This window comes from Choloepus didactylus, chromosome 14, assembly GCF_015220235.1.
Source record: "Choloepus didactylus isolate mChoDid1 chromosome 14, mChoDid1.pri, whole genome shotgun sequence".
Lineage (NCBI taxonomy): Eukaryota > Metazoa > Chordata > Mammalia > Pilosa > Megalonychidae > Choloepus > Choloepus didactylus.
The window spans coordinates 29,823,845-29,840,557 of NC_051320.1; the positions used below are offsets into that span (position 1 = coordinate 29,823,845).

At 36.0% G+C, this 16,713-nt stretch overlaps 1 protein-coding gene and 1 pseudogene across 14 annotated transcripts in view; one reads left to right on the forward strand and one right to left on the reverse strand.

Moving 5' to 3' along the window:
* Positions 1–16,713, reverse strand: part of STAU2 (staufen double-stranded RNA binding protein 2) — a 368,399-nt gene that overhangs the window by 152,171 nt on the left and 199,515 nt on the right. The window lies entirely within an intron of this gene.
* On the forward strand, positions 12,852–16,591 carry LOC119508719 (annotated as a pseudogene).

Below are 16,713 nucleotides of genomic sequence, written 5' to 3' on the forward strand. Positions count from 1 at the left end.
TCCTATATTAAGTTTGCTGGTTAAAGCAAAAATTTTAACAGTCTGATTTGACTCTAAATATAGTAGAGGAAATATTTAAAACAATCTTTATAAATGAGGGATGATAAGACATAACAGGAGGCCAGCAACATTGTGGTTCCTTGGTTTTTCTGTCACTTGGCAATGCACATGGCAGCATCTTCTTTCTCTTCCAGGTTCTGTTGACTTCCAGCTTCTGGCTGCTCCCCATGGTTTCTCCCTCTGTAAGGCCTCCAGTAATAGGATTAAGACCCATCCTGATTCAGTTGGGCCACACCTTAACTGAATTAACCTCATCAAAAAATCCTATTTAAAATGGGTTCACACCCATAGGTAAGAACCTGTTTTTCTGGGGTACTTAACTCCAAGCCATCACAACCAGTGAACTGAGAAAGATATGTATATATAATATAATATTAAAGGCAATAACTACAAAAGTTATACAGTGAAACATATACAAAAATATTCTATGTAATCTAAATAGAATTCTAAACAGTGGTCAAATAACCTACAGGAAGGTAGGGGATTTACTAAAACAGAGAAATGAAAAACAGAAAGGAGAAACAGAAAAAATAAAAATAAAATGGCAGATGTAGGTTCTCACATATCAGTAATTACAATAAATGCAAATGGTCTAAATATATCAATTAAAAGAGACTGGTTGAAAGGATTAAAAAACACAACCCAACTATATGCTGCTATAAGAAATTCACTTCAAATGTAAAAATATAGGCAGGTTAAAAGTAAAAGGATGTGGAAAAAATGAAATACATCACACCAATATTAATCAAAAGAAGGCAGGAAAAAAAATCAACTCAAAATGGAGCAAAGACCTAAATATAAGACCTAAAACTATCAAACTGCTAGAAGAAAATGTAGGCAAGCATCTTCAGGATCTTGTGTTAGGCAATGAATTTCTTAGACTTTATACCTAAAGCATAAGTGACAACAGAAAAAAATAGATAAATAGGACCTCATTAAAATTAAAAAGTTTCATGTCTCAAAGGAGTTTATCACGAAAGTAAAATAACCTACACAATGGGAGACAATATTTGGAAGTCACGCATCCAATAAAGGTTTAATATCCAGCATATATAAAGAAATCCTTCAATTTAACGACAAAAAGACAAACAACCCAATTAAACAAATGGGCCAAAGTCTTGAACATACATCTCTCCAAAGAAGATAGGCAAATGGCCAGAAAGCACATGAAAAAATGCTCAACATCACTAGCCATCAGGGAAATACAAATCAAAACTACAATGAGATACCATTTTACTCCACTAGAACAGCTACTATTAAAAAAAAAAAAAAGAAAGAAAGAAAGAAAAATAACGTGTTGGAGAGGATGCAGAGAAATAGGAACACTCACTCATCACTGGTGGCAATGTTAAATGGTACAGCTGCTGTGGAAGACAGTTTGGCAGTTTCTCAGAAAGCTAAGCATAGAAATAACATATGACTTGGCAATCCCACTTCTAGGTATATACCCAAAAGAACTGGAAGCAGGGACTTGAACAGATATTTGCACACCAATATTTACGGTGGCATTATTCACTATCACCCCCACCTAGCACCCTGCTCATAAAGCGGAGTATCACTCCAAGAGCAACAGGCCACTGTCTCCTCTCCTGCTCTGGAATGGTGGCTCAGAGATTTCTCCCACGGGAAGAAGCAGTACATAGGAAGACAGAGCTCCAAAGCTCTTCCAGATCAGGGAGAGAGCTGCTCTTCCAGAGTACCTGACTTGATTTGAAGTAGTGTGAGAGTTCAAACATCATAAAAGCACTCTACAAAACAATGGAGATTTTGGTGGTAAGTAATTAATAAGAGCCCAGTAGCTTCATGAAAGCAACAAACTACACTGAAAACCAGCTACACTGCCAGAGAGAACGAAGTAAAGAGTTAACTAAGAGTCTCCTGGGGTCAGAACAAATCTCAAAGACTGGCCTCAAAAACTATCCCTGCAAGGGAACTCAAATTTAATTGGATCAGAAGTGTGAGGCAATTTATGTGGAAATCAGTACATCAAGTAGCCAGCAATTAATGGAGCTTAAGAGCTGAGTGTGACATCAACACAGTGAGGCAGCTTAACAGAGAGATCAGGGAGACAGACAGTAAAAGAGAGCCCTGCGAAACCTTCACTGTCATCCCAGGTGACATGCCCAAGGTGGTACCCTCTGAAGAGTGACATCAGAGGCTTCACACTGGGAGAAAGAGACTTCATAAAAATAGTCCAAACAAGTCACTAAACAAATACATGAACAACAACAAAAACAAGCCCAGGAGAGGGAGAGGAATCAGTATCCAGAGTTGCTACAATACATATATTGTAAATGTCCAGTTTTCAATATAACATTATGGAACATGAGACTCATAACAGGAATGAAGCAGCAACAGACACAGATGTGAATTCTTCCCAAGTTGATATATAGGTTTAACACAATTCATGTCAAAATCCCAGCAAGACTTTTTATAGATCAAAACAAGATTATCCTGAAATAAGGAATTAGTTTACTCAATTTCAAGATTTATTATATAGTTACAGTAACCAAAACTTCGTGACATTGGAGAAAGGACAGACACACAGATTGAGGGAGTAGAGAACTCATAAATAACGCCATGCAAATATACCCTAGTGGTTTAAAAAAAAAGAATCTCAACTAAGTCTCACATCTTACACAAAAAATAACTCAAAATAGATCACAAACTTAAATGCAAAATGTAAAACTTTAAAACCTTAAGAAAAAAATACAGGAGAAAATCTTCAGTATCTAGGGCAAGGCAAAGAGTTTTTAAACTTGATACCAAAGCACAGTCCACAAAGTGAAAAATTGATAAAGTAAAATATATCATAAGAATTTAAAACTTTTTCTCTTTGTACAGTGGCAGAAAATATGTGCAAACCACATAGTATCTCAAGAATATGTAAAAAAAAAAAAAAAAAAACCCTCTGAAACCTCAACAGTTCAAAAAAAAAAAAATGAGCATTCCAATTAGAAAATAGGCAAGATATAAAGAGATATTTCACCTAAGGTGTTTTATAGATGGCAAATAGGCACATGAAAAGATGTTCAACATCATTAGCCATTAGAAAAATGCAAATTAAAACTACAATGAGATATCCCTACGTAACTTTCAGGATGTCAAAAATAAAGAAGCCAAATCATCAGATGCTGGCAAAGATGCAAAGAAACCAGGCCACTCATACATTGCTGGTGGCAAAGCAAAACAGTACAGCTACTATGGAAAACAGTTTGACAGCAGCTATAACAAGTAAACATGCAACTACCATACAACCCAGCAATCGTTCTATTGGGCATTTATCCCACAGAAATTAAAACATGTTCACACAAAAAACCTGTATATGAATGTTTATAGCAGCTTTATTCACAACAGCCCAAAACTGGAAACAATCCAGATGTCCTTCAAAGGGTGAATGGTTAAACAAACTGTGGTACATCCATACCGTGGAATGCTACTCAGCAATACAAAAGACCAAACTATTGATACAACCTGGATGAATTCCCAGAGAATTGTACTGAGTGAAAAAAGCCAATCCCAAAAGATTGTATACCATTTGATTCCTTTAACACAACATTCTTGAAATAACAAAATTATAGAAATGGAGAACAAATTAGTGGTTTCCAGGGGTTAAGGAGGGGATTTGGGGTGGAAGTGAAATGTATATGGTTATAAAAGGGCAACATGAGGGATCTTTGTGGTGATGGAAATGTTTTGTATCTTGACTTTATCAGTATCTCGGTTGTGATACTGTACTATAGTTTTGCAAGATGTTACCATCTAATAAACTGGACAAGGAGTACATAGGGTATCTCTGTACTATTTCTTACATCTACATGTGAATTATCCCCCCCAAAAAAAGTTTTTTTAATTAAAGTCTGACATATTTTGTATTAGCACAAAATGTAACAAACAAAAGACAACAATAATAGAGTGGAATATGCACTAGAGCCCAGCTATCTGGGTTCAAGTTGCAGTTTGGCACCAGCTAGCCTCTTTACCCTGCTTTCTTTATCTGTAAAATGAATTAGACTAGAGAATCTTTAAAATCTCTTTCAGCTCTAAAAGTCTATGAATCATTTTAACACAAAGCAGAAGAGCTTGGAACAAAACAATACACTTGAATAACATCACCCCAAAAAGCCTGTTGAATGTTTTTAAAAATGGACTATTACTGCAGTTTTTTAAGTCTTAAGAAAAACCAAGCCATGCAGATGGTTGTTCCATTGATGTAATAATAGTTAAAACAAACATTTCACATGCTTTCTCAGCCATTTTAGTGTTTTTATATGATCCACCCAAATATCAAACTGCTGCTATCTGGAACAATAGTTTGGACATATTCCATGTTATGAAACATCCTAAATGTTAAAAAAAAAAAGATTCTGGTACAAGATGTATAAAATAATCTTTCAAGAAAATGCATATTTAATTTTAGTGGAATTTCCTTTAAAACATTATTTTTTTAATTCATTATAAAAAAGTGACATGTCTAGAAATAAATGTTGTTTTCTACTGGCAAATGCACAGACCTTGGAATCAGAAGACATCACTACTTCTAACTGAGTGTCCTCCAGCAAGTTATAATAAATCACCTCAGCCTCAATTTTCCAGTTTTGTAAAATGAGAGATTAGACATTCTCCAGCCTTTCACACCTAGGACTCCTTGTGTTATTTTCCGAGCAAAGAAATCTATTAAGAGTGAATATATCATTCCTATTAGGTTATTGAAATATCATAAATCCCACTTATTATCATATCAAGTCCAGCAACACCAAGCTGAGAAGCACATGTCTAGATGAAATCTAGATTTCTAGTATTCTATTTCAAACAAGTTTGGAGGAGTTAATTAACTTGCATATAAACTAAAATACAGTAGGGGAGAAATGAAAACAAATTCTATTTCTTTCATTTGTTCAAATACTGAGTACCAACTATGTCAAGTACTATGCTATGCTACTCGTGATTTTATAAATTAAAAAATGTTGATTTTTTTTTTCAAACAACACATGTTCTTTGTGTGTGTGTGTTTTTCCCAACTTTTTTAGTTGGTGGGGGGATAGGGTGGGAAGTTGTAACCCATATTTATCTTATAGATTGACTAGCTTTTCAAGAAGCAATTTAAATTTTAAAAAACTTTACTGAAATCAACAATAATTCCAAAAATTATTGTCAATAAATACTTTCTGAATAGTGAAGAATGATGCAGCCATTACACACACAGTCTTCCTGAACCTTAACAGCATTCAACCTACAGCTCTCTTGTTTCTTTTAGTGCTTTATCATTGATGCACTGACCACCCTCACTTCTTATTTCTGGTGTCAAGAGGAGTTTTATCTTTTCAATTACTTGTATTCCATGTAGTATGTGCAAAGAACTCATGGACCAAGAACTTCTTCATTCACATTTGTTTCAAACAGAGATTTAATATTGGTTCATACTGAAACACAAGATGAAGACTCAATACTGAAAACTGGTGTTTGAATAAGTAGTCAAATTAACATAAAACAAAAGAAAGTTCAGAGTAAAACCAAGTACAAAAGGAACCTTAGTATATGATAAAAGTGAAGTCTCAACCCAGTATGGAATAAAGTTGGATCCATACTTCCAGGACAAATCCCAGATGGATCAAAAATTTAAAGATTAAAAAAAAATACCAAAAGATAACTTAAAAGAATACTTTATAATCTTGGAGTACAGAAGGCTTTATCAAATATGCCTACATTTCTAATTATAAAAGACTATAAGAAAAAAGCCATTCAAATTCATTTTAAAATAAAAACTTTGCCAGAATTCTATCATAAACAAAGAAAGAAAAATATTTGCAAGTTATATTGTAAGGGTGCACACACACACACACACACAACACACTCCTACCAAATACGAAGAAAAAGAATAACAATCCAATTTTAATAGATACGACCATATAACTGACACAGAAAATACAGATGTGGATCTTTAATGCACAAAAAGTATGCTCAATCTCCATTCATAATAAAATGCACAATAATATTATACTGAATACCATATTTCAACCATCAGATTGGCAAAGATCCAGAAGCTTCATAACACACTGTGTTACTAGAAGCTGTGGAGAAACAGGAAATGTCATATATTGCTGGTAGGAATGTAAATTGGTAAGTCTCAGTTCTAGTAATCTGGCAACATCTATCAAAATTAAAAGTGCACATATTCTTTGACCCATGAATTCCACCTGTAGAAATTTATCTAACAAATGCACTAGTGCACATGTAAAATGACTTATGTGTGAGGTTTTACACAGCAGGATTATTTATAATAGAAAAATATTGCACACAATCTAAATGTCCATCAGTTAGAGACTAGTTAAGTAATAATAAAGCCCTGCATGTAAGGTTCTTCAGGGCATGTTGCTAAGTGAAAAAGTAAAATGTAGAACAGTGCATGTGGGATGCTAGGGGACAAAATAATATATATTTGAATTTGTATATGTATGAAAAGATTCTGGAATGATAACAAAAGAAACTAACCAATATAAATTACCTGTTTGGTAGATGGGAAGAAAATGTACTAATGGGGACAAAAGTAGGGGTAGACTTTTCGTCTTTTTTGCATTTTTTTATTTTTAACCATTTAATAAGCTAAGTAAAAATAGAAGAGAAAAAGAAACAAGAGTAATGGTATAGTGGAATTTGAACTAAACTTCAATTAAATTCATTATCAAGAACAAAATCAAAGACAAGAAAAGTGATCAAAGATCTCTATTGCTTGCAGTTTGGAGAACCAGAAACTGTGCCTCTCCCACTGCAAAACAACTAGCATTTCTTGTAAATTTGAACTTACACATACACTAAAATTCATAAATTCTACTCTTATGTGTGTTCCCAGAAACTCTTCTACATGTGCAGCAGGAGCTATATTTAAAAATGTTGACAGTAATATTGTTTGTAATAGCAACAACCTGAAAATAACCCAGATGTGCATCAGGAGGAGAATGGGTTATGGATTATTTACATATTGCATGAAATACCACAGGTAACAAATAAATTAATCTTGGAACCATAATGCTGAGTGGGGGAAAAAGTTCCCAAAGATGACACACAGTATGGTACTATTTTTTTTAGAGTCAAAAAAGAAAGCAAAAGTAAACATACACTGTTGAAGGACCTAAACTTATTTGATGAAACTACAAGGCATAAAGGGTGAGGCAGGTGCCTAGAAAGTTATCTTGGGGACGGGATGGCGTGGTAGGCAATGGCACATGAAAGGGGAAGGCAGCTGTGTTGGTAAGGTTCTAGCTCTAGTTCTTAAATCACATTTCATAAATTATATTTGTTAAATACTTTAGCTATCAAGTATTACTAATTTTTCTCTTTAAAAATAGCAACACATTTTAAGATTTCTTGGCAAATTGTAATACACTTTGAGACTATATAAAATTCCTCTCTAAGCAAGTTGATGAATGAGTAATGAACATTACCCTTATTTTCCCCTTATGCTTATTTTACCATTTCTCTTATAACAGAAAATCCATTAAGTTCTGAATAATACTTCAACTTTCGATCTCTGAGAGACTTTCATCTATGTGTTATCGCTAAGTTCTTTTTCTTAGTTTTGAAAATACTAATTTCAAACACCTTTCAGTCCCTATAGCACTCTTAGAATAAGGGGCATGTATTCCAAATTTCAGAGGGAATATCTCTGGTTTAGAAATTTAAATTTCATTCAGACTTTGGAAAACTTCATATTTTCTTTCTTTTCTAGTTTAAAAAAAAAAGTTATAAAAGGTTTCCTAATAAACTTTACCAAATATATTATTCTGCTTCCCTAGCTATTTAATATGCAATATTTATGTTTAAATTCAGACAGATTGTACAACTCAGGCCAAAATTTGTGTATCTGTGAGTGATTTAAATGCATTTGATTTCATTCTGATATAAAACCATTATATGTTTATTATGGAAACATATTTTCTTCTATTTTTCCATACCTACTAATGAAGCTTTAGCAAGAAATAGCCTACGCTTTGGATGGTTACTGCTAATTCTCTTCAGAAAGGCAGTGTTAATTCACAATCCTACCAGCAGTATGTGAGTGCCTGTTTCCCCAACAGTTGAAGTCCTCATTATTAAATCCTTGCCAATTTTTACGGGTTAAAAATTGCACAATATTTATTTTCAGTCTGCTCTGCTCTGATTGCTGAGCACTTTTTCATTATTTATTATCTGTTATTTTTAAATGTTTCCTTAAGTCCTTTGGCCATTTTCTATTTTTCTATTTTTCATTTGTCTGCCTTTTAGTCATTATTAATCTATATGTATTCTTTGTATATATTTAAGCTGTTCCTATATATGTTGCAACTTATGATTTCTGTTTGTCATTTGCCTTTTTATTTTCTTATGTTGCTCCCTGAATTTGTTTTTAGCTTTTATGTTTCTAAGTTTATCTTTTTCCTTTATGGTACCATCCTTTGCTCTTATGCTTAAAAACACTCCCATCCTAAGATCAATTACTATACCTTAAATTCCTTATATGATTTCCTTTTTTATAAAACATGTATCTGGAATCTATTTTTGTGTAAAAATATGAGTAAAACAAGTTTTTAAAATCATGAAAATTTAAACTCATTAATTTTTTCCTGAGAATATTTCAGAAATATATGCTGTTTGTGCTAATCTAAAGACTTATTTTCTAATTTCAGATTCTTCTTCCTTTAAATGAATGGGCCTGTAAACACAAACTCAACTGATACTCATAAAACAGAAGCAAGCTTAACAATGTCTTTCATTTTCCTGGGTTCAGTGGGCAAGAAAGGAGAATCTTTGCCAAAGTGATGAAAAAGGCCATAGCGTCTCCTCTCTTCGGCAGATCAACAGCCACCAACATGAAAGGGAGAGCGTGTCTTCCTGGAACACTGGGTATTTTCTCCTCTGCTCCAGGGGGAGGCAGCACTCCCACCTGCAGCTCACCAAGTGCAAGAGCAACAGAAACGAGGATGTGTCTGTCCTGTTGCCCCCGAATGCTCCAGATAAGGAGTCCCCTATGTATGGGGCCTGATGTTATTCAAAAGCAACTAGCGATTCAGATACTGACTGCCTGGGTCTAAGAAACTCACTGCTTTAGTTACTAGCTGCTTTTAAAATACCATATTTGTTGGCTTAAACAATGGCAATTTATTGGCTCACGCTTGAGGCCAGGAGAATTCCAACCAAGGCATCAGCAAGGTGATGTGCTGTCCTAGAAAACTGCGGCCCTCTGGGGCTGGCTGTCAGCGATCGCTGGGGCTCTTTGGTGTTTTCATCACACAGCTACATCCTCTCCTCTCTCTTACAGGTTCCGTGGACTTCTGGCTTCCTGCTCTCCCATGGCGTCTCCTTTCATGTCCAATTTCAATTTCTTTTGCTTGTAAGAACTTCAGCCATCTGGGATTAAGGCCCACCCTCATTCAATCTGAGTGCACCTTAACTAAATGTCCTCAAAGGTCCTATTTACAAATGGGTTCACACCCACAGGACCAGAGACTGGGACCTGAACATGCCTTTTGTGGGGGGCGTGATTTAATCCCTAACACCTGCCAATCCTTTTAAAATAGACTGCTACAAGCCAGCTACATGCTTACCTTTTTAACATAGTATTTATGACTAAATAATCAAGTTGGATCATCCAGGTTTATATTTAAACCCCACTGGCATCACCTAATTTAATTGTCTCATTACAAAGTGATTCCTTTTATGGAAGCCCCGAAAAGGAATTGTTCAGGGAACTCTCCCAAAGAAAGAATCTATTAATCTATTACCTTCAAAATACAACTCTCATCCACCCAAAGAAAAGGATAGAGAGGGAGGGAGAAGGAGAGGGAGAGGTAGAGGAAGAGGGAGAGGGGGAGAGGGGGAGAGGGAGAGAGGGAGAGAGGGAGGGAGGGAGGGAGAGAGGGAGAGCGAGAGAGAAAAAGAGAAAAGAGAGAAAAAAATCTAATTACAGTATACAGCATGTGGGGAAACAAGAATGCAGTCTATCCAATATCATGTCACTGGGATGAGTTAGCCTACTGGTGTCAGGATGTATAGAGTTCAATAATAAATGGATATGACACAAAAGTGACAAAAAAATTTGATCCTGAAAAGGTCAATAAAAACTCTATCCCAACCCAAAAGTATTTATCTTGGGTCATCTCTAATGAAACTAGAAAAACCAGCTTATTTCACAAGGGATAAACAAAACTTTTTAAAAGGTTAACAGAAAAACATTTGTGTGAAAAATGCCTCCAAATAATCTTTTAGTGGGTGGATTCGGCACATACCAATAAATACCTTTGAGCTTCGTCCAATTTTGAATTAAGCTAGAATTCACCTTTAAGAAAAAATGAACCTGTTTTTAAATAAAACCCTGTATTAATAAGAAACAGGGAATGTGAGTAAAACAAAAGATATTATCAACCGAACTGTATCTAAATATGTTACAAAGTTTTCCATGAGCCATCAGTAGATATTTAAAATGCATGATCTTTTAAAAAACTTGTTAGGCATTAATCTGTAAAAATCTAGCTTTTTATGTGTATGCCAAGGATAAAATTGCCCCATGCTAAATTTAACACACATCTCACATTACTGAGTTATGTGTTCTTGTACTTCAACATGACTATGACAATGATTCAAAGGATAAAAGCATGCTTCGAGTAGTATACTTTCTGCAGCATTTCAGAACAATGAAGAAAGCTTGAGAAACATGCAAAAATTAGGTCCATATTTTAAATCTGCAGGCAATCAAGCCAGGAAAATAAATTGAGGAACCAGGCTTTGTAATCACAATCACTTGCAAAACCATTTAAACTATTTTTTAGTTGTAATTGTTAGCAGTTTCTTACGGCTGTAATCTTTTAAAAAATTATCTTCCATGTCAAAAATTAAATACATGTGTACTCTAACTTTTTTCTCTATTATAGTCAGGTACTGGCTATTCCAGATAAAAATTTCCCCCTTTCCTTTCCCTATTCCAATTCTGTATCCTCTTTTTTCAGTTTTACAATTACATTGTAGTTCCAAGTTAATTTCATATTAATTATTCAAGCAATGGCTTGCTTAAATTTTTAATTTTTTACCTACAATTTGTGAAGCAATATAGAACTTAATGAAGAAAAGAGTATGTCATAATGAACAGTTACTTCAAGATGACATTCTTTCTGTTTTTTACAAAGTAATGTTACCTTTTCAGATGTTATTCAAGGATGGTTAATCGCTTTACAAATGTTACATAATCAAAAATTATCAGCATTATACGTTGGTATGCATACCTCTAAAAGAGCACACTGAATAATAAGTAAAAAATGTGTTGTTCAAGGTCAGACAATATGTCAGTGAGGCAGCCAGCACTGGCAAGCTCAAATTCCTGTCTTCCCCCACACGTGCCATCCTGAGAGATCGCTGCTCTAACCCTTTCCTGCAAAACGCTAATAACATAGGTATCGTTCTCAGGACAGAAATCACTTAGAGCAGACTTTCAAATTTAAGGAACTAATTAAGTAGAAGAGAACCTAACCTAAATGTTACCATAATCTATATATGCAAATTAATCTTCAGATAATGGTTTCATTACATGAGTGATCATTTTCTAGGCAGAGACCAACTTTTTCCTGATGTATTTAAGTGGCTAAGAGCTGGCTCCAGGAGACTCTGGAGCCTCAGAACGGAGATGGAGCCCTTGGGGAGTCCTTGGGGAATGAAACAGTTACTTTGGAGCTGGATTACCCACCCAAGGTAGGCAGCACACTTGCATCAGCTTTCCCACCCCCTCACAGTTTCAATTTGAACCCACTGTAGACCAGAGCAATTCCCAAAGTGTTAGCAGTTTGGTTAAGTTTTAAGTTGGAGTCAAATAGCTTTATCACTATAGCTTCTGACTTGAAGTCTAAACAAACCTTTTATGCATTCTTACACACTTCTGATTACTTAAACTTATTGGCATTTTTTGTGATATCCCTTCTCATACTTGCAAAGGAATTCCTGTATCTGTTATCAAGTAAAAATAATCAACATTATCATTAGCAAGGAACATGTAAAACTGGGAGTGAAAATTTCACTCTTCAATGATATAGAGCTTCAGGAGATCTGTAGAATGCTTTCATGTTAAAACTGTCAAGTTAATAGCTATCAGACTTCCATATTCTAATACTTTATGTTTATATTCTTTGAAAAAAAACACAAATGTCTACAGTCAAAATGGGACTATTCAAGAATAAACTATATATTCATTGGTCATCATGTACTTGCAAAAAACATCTGACGGGGGAAAAAAAAGTATTAATAATGGAATTTCTGGCAAACCTACACAGTATTATATCATTCTTTATACAAGAAGGGGCAAGGAGGCAGGGAAGGAAATCAACATTCATTACGCCTTTCCTAGGAAACAGGTACTTTGCTAAGCACTTTACATAAAACCACAATCAATCTAATGTTTCTCACATCCCTTACCAAATAATTATAAGCCAATACATTCAGACATCAAAGGAATTAAACACAAGCTCTCTAAGAATACTGAACATATTCCATTTTCTACCTCGGGCTATGTGCTAAGCCCATCGCATTTACCAGCCCTCGGACTCAAGGGCTCAGAGTCAGATTAATTTAAATTATTCCCAGAAACTAACTCAAGAATATTATTACCTCACTGAAAAATTCTTTTCAAGGGGCTAATTTTGATGATCCAAAAATTCAGTTCTCCTGAGAATGCTTTGGTTAGAGTTTGCCCCTAATTTCATTATATATCAAGAGATGAGCTGCTAATATCAAAGAATAAAGACTTTGAAGTTGCATTAGGCTGCAGGAAAAAAATGGTGGTCTTCACAGGAGTTAAAGTTCCCTGTAATTTTCACTTGTTGGAATATCTCGAAGAAGGACAAAAAGGAGCAGGCAATGGTACTGTTAGCTACAGCCCTGAAGATGATCAAGATATGACACTTACAAGGTGGACAGGCATGATAACTGGGCCACAGGGACAAATTACAGAAACAGAATATATAGCCTGAAAGTAGAACGTGGACCTAAATACCCAGAAGCTCCTCCATCAGTTAGATTTGTAACAAAAGTTAATTATGAATGGAATAAATAAATCCAGCAGAATGTTGCATGAATAGAGCATATCAGTGTTGGCAAAATGTGAAAATTTGTATAACATTAAAGTTGTACTTTGAGAGAGGGGCAAGATGGCGGCATAGAGAAGAGTGGAAGCTAAGTAGTCCCCCTGGAACAACTACAAAAAACCAGAAACAACTAGTAAATAATCCAGAATAACTGCAGGGGGACAAACGAGACCATCCACTCATCATACACCAACCTGAATTGGGAGGAATGCCTGAGAACACAGCATAAAATCTGTAAGTAAAACCTGCGGAACCAAGTCGTGGGACCCCCTCCCCCATAGCCCGAGCTGCAAAGCCTCGTGGTGCCAGAGAGAAGCTCTCTCCCAGCAAGCGAATATAGCTCAGCTGAGCTCCACCTGGGGTTTTAAGTAGCGAGTGTGAACTGCTCACTACAGGTACACATCTCCAAAAAAACAGACAGAGGCTTTGGGTGACGACTGACCTGGGAGAGCTGGAGGGTCGCCTTGGACTGGGTCTGAAGGGGACTATCTGTTTCTTTTTTGGCTCAGTGGAGAAAGCCCCAGTCATTTTCAGTTTCCAGGGCTGTGACTTGGGGAAGGGTGGAGACAGCACAAGCAGAGAGGGAGACCACTGAAATGCTAATGACCTCCACCTGGGGGCTCTGTCTTCTCTAGGAGGAAAGGGGTGGGGCCCTTTCCATTCAGAACCAGACCCCAGAGCCTGGGGGAACACGGCCATACCTCCTCACACCAGTCAAGAATTATAGGCTAACAGGCATCACCTGCTGGGCAGAAAAGCACAGTGACCCGAGGCATCAAAGGGTGGAGCAATTTTCTAAGACACACCCGCAGGGAAACCAGATACTGAATATTTCTTCCCTCTGGGACCTGAGCCTGTTCTGGTCTGGGAAAGCCTGATTTGGATAACCAAGGAAACCATGCCTAGACAACAGAAAATTGCAACCTACACTAAGAAAAACAAAGTTATGGCCCAGTCAAAGGAACAAACGTACCCTTCAACTGAGATACAGGAATTTAAACAACTAATGCTAAATCAAATCAAAAAGTTTAGAGAAGATATTGCAAAAGAGATAGAGGCTGTAAAGGAAGCACTGGGCATGTATATGGCAGAAATCAAAAGTTCAAAAAAACAACTAGTAGAATCTATGGAAATGAAAGGCACAACACAAGAGATGAAAGACATAATGGAAACATACAACAGCAGATCTCAAGAGGCAGAAGAAAACACTCAAGAACTGGAGAACAAAACACCTGAAAGCCTACACGCAAAGGAGCAGATGGAGAAAAGAATGAAAAAATATGAGCAACGTCTCCAGAAACTCAAGGATGAAACAAAGTACAATAATGTACGTATCACTGGTGTCCCAGAAGGAGAAGAGAAGGGAAAGGGGGCAGAAGCAATAATAGAGGAAATAATAAATGAAAATTTCCCATCTCTTATGAAAGACATAAAATTACAGATCCAAGAAGCGCAGCGTACTCCAAACAGAAGAGATATGAATAGACCTACGCCAAGACACTAAATAATCAGATTATTAAATGTCAAAGACAAAGAGAGAATCCTGAAAGCAGCAAGAGAAAAGTGATCCATCACATACAAAGGAAGCTTAATAAGACTATGTGCGGATCTCTCAGCAGAAACCATGGAGGCAAGAAAGAAGTGGTATGATATATTTAAGATACTGAAAGAGAAAAACCGCCAACCAAGAATTCTGTATCCAGCAAAGCTGTCCTTTGAATATGAGGGAGAGCTCAAAATATTTTCTGACAGACAATGAGAGACTTTGTGAACAAGACACCTGTCCTACAGGAAATACTAAAGGGAGCACTACACGGTGATAGAAGACAGGAGTGCGTGGTTTGGAACACAATTTGGGGAGATGGTAGCACAACAATGTAAGTACACTGAACAAAGGTAACTATGTATACGGTTGAGAGAGGAAGGTGGGTAGCATGTGAGACACCACAAGAAAGGAGGAAAGACAAAGACTGGGACTGTGTAACTTGGTGAAATCTAGAGTATTCAACAATTGTGATAAAATGTACAAATATGTTCTTTTACGAGGGAGAACAAGCAAATGTCAACCTTGCAAGGTGTTAAAATGGGGAGGCATTGGGGGAGGGATGCAATCAGCATAAACTAGAGACTGTAACTAATAGAATCATTGTATTATGCTTCCTTTAATGTAACAAAGGTGATATACCAAGGTGAATGCAGATAAGAGGGGGGATAGGGGAGGCATGTTAGACACTTGACATTGGTGGTATTGTCTGATTCTTTATTCTACTTTGATTTAAGGTTATTTTTCCTTTTGCTGCTTCCTAGCTGTCTTTTTTTTTTCCCTCTTTCTTTTGCCTCTCTACCTTCTTTGACTCTCCCTCCTGCCTTGTGGAAGAAATGTAGATGCTCTTATATAGATAATGGTGAAGGTGGTGAACACATAAATGTATGACCATGCAGAAAACCATCGATTATTTACTTGGGATGGAATGTATGGTGAGTGAACAAAACCATATTAAAAAAAAATGGGTTGATGACAAAACCTCGAGGGCAATATACTGAGTGAAATAAGCCAGACACATTAGGACAATTATTGCAGGGTCTTACTGATAGGAACTAATTATAATATGTAAACTCACAGACATGAAATATAAGGTACCAAGATACAGGACGAGGCTTAAGAATGGGGAGTGGTTGCTTAAGTATGAGCAGAATGTTCAATTAGGATGAACTTAAATGTTTGGAAATGAACAGGGGTGTTGGTAGCAAGATGTGAGAATAACTAACAGCGCCGAATAGTGTGTGAATGAGGTGGAAAGGGGAAGCTCAGAGTCATATATGTCACCAGAAGGGAAGTTGGAGGTCAAAAGATGGGAATGTATAAAACTGAATCCTATGGTGGGCAATGTCCATGATCAATTGTACAAATACTAGAAATCACTTCCATGAACCAGAACAAATGTATGACAATACAATTAGAAGTTAATAAAAGAGGGGCATATAGGGAAGAACTATATACCTATTACAAACTATATACTACAGTTAGTAGTATTTCAACATTTTTTCATAAACAGTAACAAATGTACTATATCAATACTACGAGTCAACAATTGAGGGGGGGGTTGGTTAGGGATAGGGGAGGATTAGAGTTTCCTTTTCTTTTCTTTTTTTTCATCTTTCACTTTATTTCTTGTCTGGAGTAATGAAAAGTTTCTAAAAATTGAACAAAAATTAAGTGTGATGGATGCACAGCTGTATGAAGGTACCCAGGGGCAAGTGATTGTACACTTTGGATCTTTGGATAATTGTATGGTATCTGAACAATCTCAATAAAAATGAAAAAAAAAAAAAAAAAAGTTGTACTTCAATCAAGAGCTAAGATGCCTAATGACGTCCAAAAAAATATGAAGCTTCCACAGCCACCAGAAGGACAAACATACAACAGTTAATTTTAATGGATCTCAAACTTGTCTCAAATCAACAACCATTACGTTAATGTCTTGATTAAGTATCACAGTGCAAAATACCCACACATTAAGTAAACGAATTCCAGCTGGTAAATATCACCCAG